Raw genomic sequence first — 7,386 nt, 5'->3', positions numbered from 1 at the left:
CGTTACTAGTGTATAGAAATGCAACAGACTTTTGCACATAGATTTTATATCTTGTGACTTTGCTGAATTCATGTATGAGTTCTAGCAATTATTTGGGTTTTCTACATAGAGTATCATGTCATATGCAAATAGTGAAAGTTTGACTTCTTCCTTGCCAATTTGGGTGCCTTTTTACTTCCTTTTTGTTGTCTGATTGCTGAGGCTAAGACTTCCAGTACTATGTCAAGTAGCAGAGGTGAGAGTGGACATTCCTGTCGTACTCCTGATCATAGGTAGGGCAAAGGCTCTCATTTCCCCCCCCTTGAGGATGGTATTAGCTCTGGGTCTTTTGCATATGGCCTTTACGATGTTGAGGTATGGTCCATCTATCCCTACTAAAGGATGAAGGCTTTTATCAAGAAAGGATGCTGTATTTCGTCAAATGCTTTTTCTGCATCGGTTGAGAGGACCATGTGGTTCTGCTCCTTTCTTTTATTAATGTGGCCTGTCGTGTGGATTGATTTGCAAATATTGAACCACGCCTGCAGCTCAGGAATAAATCCCACTTGATCACGGTTAAGAATCCTTTTAAGGTACTGTTGAATCTGATTTGCGAGGATCTGGTTGAGCATGTTTGCATTCATGTTCATCAAGGATATTGGCCTGTAGTTCTCCTTTTTAGTGGGGTCCGTGCCTGGATTTGGATTCAAAGTAGTGCTGGCCTCAAAGAAGGAGTTGGGAAGATTTCCTTCCATTTCTATTTTTTTGGAACAGTTTGAGAAAAGTACATATGAACTCTTCTTTAAATGTCCGGCAGAGTTCCCCTGGGAAGCCATCTGGCCCAGGACTTTTGTTTGTTGGGAGATTTTTTGATTACTGATGCAAATTCTTTCCTGGTCATGGATCTGTTCAAATTTTCCATTTCTTTCCTGTTTCAGTTTTGGTAGTTTGTATGTTTCTAGGAATTCGCCCATTTCTTCCAGGTTGCTCAGTTTGTTGGCATATAATTTTTCATAGTATTCTGCTATGATTGTTTGCATTTCTGTTGTGTTTGTTGTGATCGTCTCTTTTTTCATTTGTGATTTTATCTATTTGGCTCCTTTCTCTTTTCTGTTTGATAAATCTGGCTAGGGACTTATCAATTTTATTCATTCTTTCCAAGAACCAGTTCTTAGTTTTGTTGATCTGTACTGGTTTTGTTGTTGTTGTTGTTGTTTCTATATCGTTCATTTCGGCTCCAATCTCTATTACTTCCCTTCTTCTGCTGGTTTTAGGCTTTATTTGCTAATCTTTTTCTTTTTTAAAGATTTTATTTGTTTATTTGACAGAGAGAGACACACAGCGAGAGAGGGAACACAAGCAGGGGGAGTGGGAGAGGGAGAAGCAGGCTTCCCGCGGAGCAGGGAGCCCCATGCGGGGCTCGATGCGGGGCTCCACCCCAGGACGCTGGGATCATGACCTGAGCCAAAGGCAGACACTTAGCGGCAGACACTTAGTGACTGAGACACCTAGGCGCCCCTGCTAATCATTTTCTAGTGAGAGTGGACATTCAGGTCTTGTTCCTGACCTTAGGGGAAAACTCTCAGTTTTTTTGCTTCTTGGGTTTTTTTCTAGTGAGGATAATGTTAGCTGTGGGATTTTTAATATATGCTGAGGAATGTTCCCTCTAACCGTACCTTGTTATCTTATCATGAATGCATGTTGTACTTTGTCAAATGCTCTGTCTGCACTTACTGAAATGATCATATGGTTTTCTCATCCTTTTGTGTTACTGTGATGCGTCACAGTGATTGATTTACGAATATTGAACCACCCTTGCACCCTTTGATACCAGGAATAAATCCCTGTTATTTGAGATAAATGACATTTTAAATGTATTGCTGGACTTGGTTTGCTAATATTTTGTTGAGGATCTTTGTATCTAGGTTATCTAGATATTTTGCATCTAGGTTACCTAGAGATACTGAACTGTAGTCTCTTCTTGGGGAGTGTTTTTTGTTTTGTTTTGTTTTTTTATCTCATTTTGGAATTAGAGTGATGCTGGCCTCATACAACTAATTTGTAAGATATCCATCCTCTTCTCTTGCGGAATAGTTTAAGAGGAATAGGTATTAATTCTTCTTTAAGTGTTGGGTAGAAATAGCCTGTGAGGCCATCTGTTCCTGGACTTTTGCTTATTGGTATGTTTTGCTGTTGTTGTTGGTGGTGGTGGTGTTGTTGTTGTTGTTGTTGGTGGTGGTGGTGGTGGTGGTGGTGGTGGTGGTGATGGTGGTGGTGGTGGTGATGGTGGTGGTGGTGATGGTAGTTTTTTGACTGATTCAATTTCTTTGCTGGTGAATTGGCCTGTTCAAATTTTCTTCCTGCTTCAGTTTTGGAAGGTTTTATGTTTCTTGGAATTTATCCATTTCTTCTAAGTTGTCTAACTTTTCGGCATATACTTTTTCAAAATATTCTCTTATCACCCTTTGTATTTCTGTGGTATCAGTTATTTGTCCTCTCTCATTTCTGAATTTGTCTTCCCCCACCCCCCGTCCTTCTCTGCCTCCCCTCCCTTATTCCCACTTTCTCTCTCTCACTGATTTTCTCACTGATTCCTCTAACTAGAGGTTTATTGATTTTGTTGATCGTTTCAAAGAACGACCTACTGGTTTCACTGATGTAGTCTATTGTATTTGAGTTGCTATTTTGTTTTCTTCTCTAACCATTATTTCCTTAATTCTTCTGGCTCTGGGTTTTGTTTGCTCTTCTCTGTTCTACCTCCTTCAAGTGGAAGGTTAGGTTGTTTATTAGAAATGTTCTTGCTCCTTGAGGTAGACCTGTATTGCTATAAACTTCCCTATTAGGACCACTTTTTTTTTTTTTTGGTCTTGTTTTGTTTTGTTTTTAATTATTATGTTATGTTAATCACCATACATTACATCATCAGTTTTTGATGTAGTGTTCCATGATTCATTGTCTGCATATAACACCCAGTGCTCCATGCGGTATGTGCCCTCCTTAATACCCATCACCGGGCTAACCCATCCCTCCACCCCCCTCCCCTCTAAAACCCTCAGTTTGTTTCTCAGAGTCCATAGTCTACAGACTGAGGGTTGCTGGAGTGGTGTGGGGTGGGAGGGACGCGGTGGCTGGGTGATAGACATTGGGGAGGGTATGTGCTATGGTGAGCGCTGTGAATTGTGTAAGACTGTTGAATCACAGACCTGTACCTCTGAAAGAAATAACACATTATATGTTAAAAGAAAAAAAAAAGAAGAAGAAGAAGAAGAAGACTATGGACTCTAGGACCACTTTTGACGCATCCCAAACGTTTTGGACCATTGCATTTTCATTTTTGTTAGTCTCCATGTCCTTTTTTTTATTTCCTCTTTGACTCCTTGGTTGACCCACTGATTGTTCAGTAGCATGGTATTTAACCTCCGTGTATTTATGTCCTTTCCAGATTTTTTTCTTGTGGTTGACTTCTCATTTCATACCATTGTGGTCAGAAAAGATGCAAAATATGACTTGGACTTTTCGAAAACTTGTTGAGACTCCTTTTGTGGGCTAATATGTGATCTGTTCTGGGGATTGCTCCATGGGCACTTGAAAAGAATGTGTACTCTGTTGTTTTAGGTTGGAGTGATCTGAACACATTTTGTTACACCCATCTGGTCAAATGTGTCATTTAATGCCATTGTTTTCTTACGGTTTTCTGTTTGGATGATCTCTCCATTGATGTAAGTGGGGTGTTAAAATCCCCTGCTATTATTGTGGTACTACCCATTATTTCCTTTATATTTGCTATAAGTTGCTTGATGTATTTGGGTGCTCCCATTTTGGGTGCATAAGTATTTATAATTGTTATATATCTGCTGGATTGTTCCCTTTATGATTATGTAGTGTCCTTATTTTTCTCTTGTTACAGGTTTTGTTCTAAAATCTGTTTTGTTGGGCTCAGTCAGTTAAGCATCTGCCTTTGGCTCAGGTTGTGATCCCAGAGTCCTGAGATGGAGTCCAGCATCTGGCTCCCTGCTCAGTTGGGAGTCCGCTTCTCTCTCTACCTCTTCTCCCTGCTCTTGATCTCTCTCTCTCTCTCTCTCTCATGCCCTTCCTCTCAAATAAATAAGTAGATCTTTAAAAAAAAAGTTGTTTGTTTTGTTTCGTTTTTTAAATCTATTTTGTTTATATAGGTATTGCTACCCTGGAGTTCTTTTCACTTCCATCTACATGGTAAATGTTTCTGTACCCCCTCACTCTTTCTATCTGCAGATGACTTTAGGTCTAAAATGGTCTCTTGAGAGCAGCATTATAGATGGGTCTTGTTTCTTTATCCATTCTGACACTCTGTGTCATTTGAGTGTGATGTGGGAAACAAAGGCAGAAGAAAAATTATTAAATTTCCTTACTACCTAGAGCCCTTTGACAAGTCCCTGAAACAGGCAGAGTGACCTTCCTCTAGGGACTGAAGTGCCTTGATGTTGATGGTTTGCTAAGGGCCAAAGGCAATCCTAGCCTGACCCCCTCCCCCTAGCCCCAGCAGGATCCTCTAAGTCTACTTTAACATATAAAAATTGCTTTGGAAACTTCCTTTATCTCTAACTGCCGCCCTCCAAGATAGGTGTTGGCAATCATCCCCCAAGCATATGACCCACCGATACACATCTGAAGGGTATCATGACTCAGGCTTTACTAGATGGTAATAAATGACCTTTTCTCAACAATAGCTAGCCCCCTCAAGATCCTGGAAACCTTGTTTCCAAAATTCCCTAGAGATTTGTGCTATCCCTAACCCCCTTCCAACTTGAAAGTGTATAATGGAGCACCCATGACCCCGGTGCAGTTCTTCCTGCCCACGGGTCCTGTCCCCGTGCTTTAATAAAATAACATTTTTGCACCGAAGACATCTCAAGAATTCTTTCTTGGTTCTTGGCTTTGAACCATAATGTCTTTCCTACATCAACTGGAGTGTTTAATTCACTTAGATGCAAATTAATTATTGGTAGGTATGTACTTACTTCCCATTTTGTTACTTGTTTTATGGTTGTTTTTGTAGTTCTTTGTTTCTTCTCTAGTTCTCTCGGGGTTTGCAGGTTTTCTCTAGTGATATATTTGGATTACTTTTCTTTATTTTTGCATATCTATTATCGGTGCAAGCGTATTTGTGGTTACCATTAGGTTTATGTATAACATTTTGCATATAGGAGTCTGTATTTAGTTGATGGCCACTTAAATTTGAACCCATTCTAAAATCACTAAAGTTTTACTCCTTTCCCCCAACAATTTAGGTACATGAAGTCATACTTTACGTTCTCTTATTTTGTGAATCCCTTGTGTATACTCACAGATATACTTAATTTTATTTCTATCTAAGATATACTTCTTTTTTATTCCTGCTTATGGTCTTTCCTTTCCACACAAAGAGTCCCTTTTAATATTTGTTGTAAACCCTGGTGGATGGTGATGAATTCCTTTAACTTGTATTTGTCCTTGAAACTCTTTTTATCTCTCCTTCTATTCTAAATGATGACCTTGCTGGATACAGTATTCTTGGCTTCAGGTTTTTTTGCTTTCAGCACTTTGAACACATCATGCCACTCCTTTCTGGCTTGCCATGCTACTACTGAAAAATCAGCTTAAAGAAGTTCTCCTTGAATGTAAGTCTTCTTTTGTCTTGTTGTTTTAAAATTTTTCTCCCTATCACTACTTTTTGTCATTTTAATTACTATGGGTAATTATATATGACTTGGACTTTTCAAAAACTTGTTGAGACTTCTTTTGTGGGCTAGTATGTGATCTGTTCTGGGGAATGCTCCATGTGCACTTGGAAAGAATGTGTACAATCCAACAAATATAATTATGTGCAGCCGTCCTTGGGTTGATTTTGATGGGAGTTTTCTGTGCCTCCTGGATCTGGATGTCTGTTTTCCTTCTTCAGATTTGGGACAGCTATTATTTCTTCAAATAAATTTTCTTCCCACCTTTCTCTTTCTTCTCCTCTGGGGTTCTTAAAATGTGGAGGATGGGTTAGCCTGGTGGTGGGTATTGAGGAGGGCACATTCTGCATGGAGCACTGGGTGTTATGCACAAACAATGAATCATGGAATACTACATCTAAAACTAATGATGTAATGTAGGGGATTAACATAAGAATAAAAAAATGTGAATGTTATTATGCTTAACGTTGTCACTGAGTTCCTTGAACAATTCTCATTTTTTTAAAGATCTTATTTATTTATTTATTTAGTTAGTTAGTTATAAGAGAGGATGAGAGAGAGCACAAGCAGGGGGAGCAGCAGGGGCAGACGGAGAAGCAGACTCCCCGCTGAGCAGGGAGCCCGATGCGGGACTTGATCCCAGGACCCTGGGATCATGACCGGAGCGGAAGGCAGACGCTTAATGACTGAGCCACTCAGGTGCCCCCTATTCTCATTTTTTAAAAGATGTCTTTATTTATTTGAGGGGGTGGCATGGGGCAGAGGGAGAGGGAGAGAAGGAGGCTCCCCACGAGCAGGGAGCCAGATGCGGGGCTTGATCTCACTACCCTGAGATCATGACCTGAGCCAAAATCAAGAGTGGACGCTCAACGCACTGAGCCCACCCAGAAGCCCCAAAGCTATTCTCAATTTTCATTATCCTGTTTTACTTTCTCCTGTTCAGCTTGGTTGCTTTCCATTGCTCTGCCCTGTAGCTAGCTCACTAATTCATTTTTCCGCTTCCTCTGGTATACTGTTTATTCCATGTAGTGTATTTTTAATTTCAGTTATTGAATTCTTCACCTGAGATTGGTTCTTTTTAATGTTTTCTGTCCCTTTGCTGAGGGTCTCACTGAAATCCTCCACTCTTTTCTCAAGTCTAGTGATCTTTGACCTTTACTTCAAATTCTCTCTCAGGTATATTACTTATTTCTGTTTCATTTAGCTCTCTTACTGTGATTTTGCCTTGTTCCTTCTTTTGGGATGTATTCCTCTATGTCCTCATTTTTCTTTCTGTGTGTGTTTCTCTGTGTTAGGAAGGTCAGCTGCGTTTCCTGCTCTTTAAAATAGTCAGCTTATGAAGATGAGGTCCTGTAGTGCCCTGCAGTGTGATGTGCCCTGTTCACCAGGACCTGGGGCTTCCGGGGTGTCTGCTATGTGTTTTGTGTTCCTCCTACTATTATGATTGAGTTGTGTCTGCCTTCCCTCCAGTCATCTGCAATGGCTGTCTTGGCCTGTTGTGGGCAGGGTTTGGTCATGGTGTTGGTAGTGGGCCAGTCTGGGGCTGACTTGGGCTTGAGCTAGGTCAGCCCAGGGGTTTTCCAGTGTTACAGTCACACTGAACTGCAAGGCACTCTCCCTGTGATGTCCCCTGACAAGCTTTCCATGGGTGGTGGCATTTCCACGGTGGTGGGGGCACCCTGCCCCAGCCCACTTCTAGGACTGCAGTCTG

This window comes from Neomonachus schauinslandi, chromosome Y, assembly GCF_002201575.2.
Source record: "Neomonachus schauinslandi chromosome Y, ASM220157v2, whole genome shotgun sequence".
In the NCBI taxonomy this organism is placed as follows: Eukaryota; Metazoa; Chordata; class Mammalia; order Carnivora; family Phocidae; genus Neomonachus; species Neomonachus schauinslandi.
The sequence above is the reverse complement of the archived record's forward strand: the minus strand, read 5'-3'. Positions refer to the sequence as shown.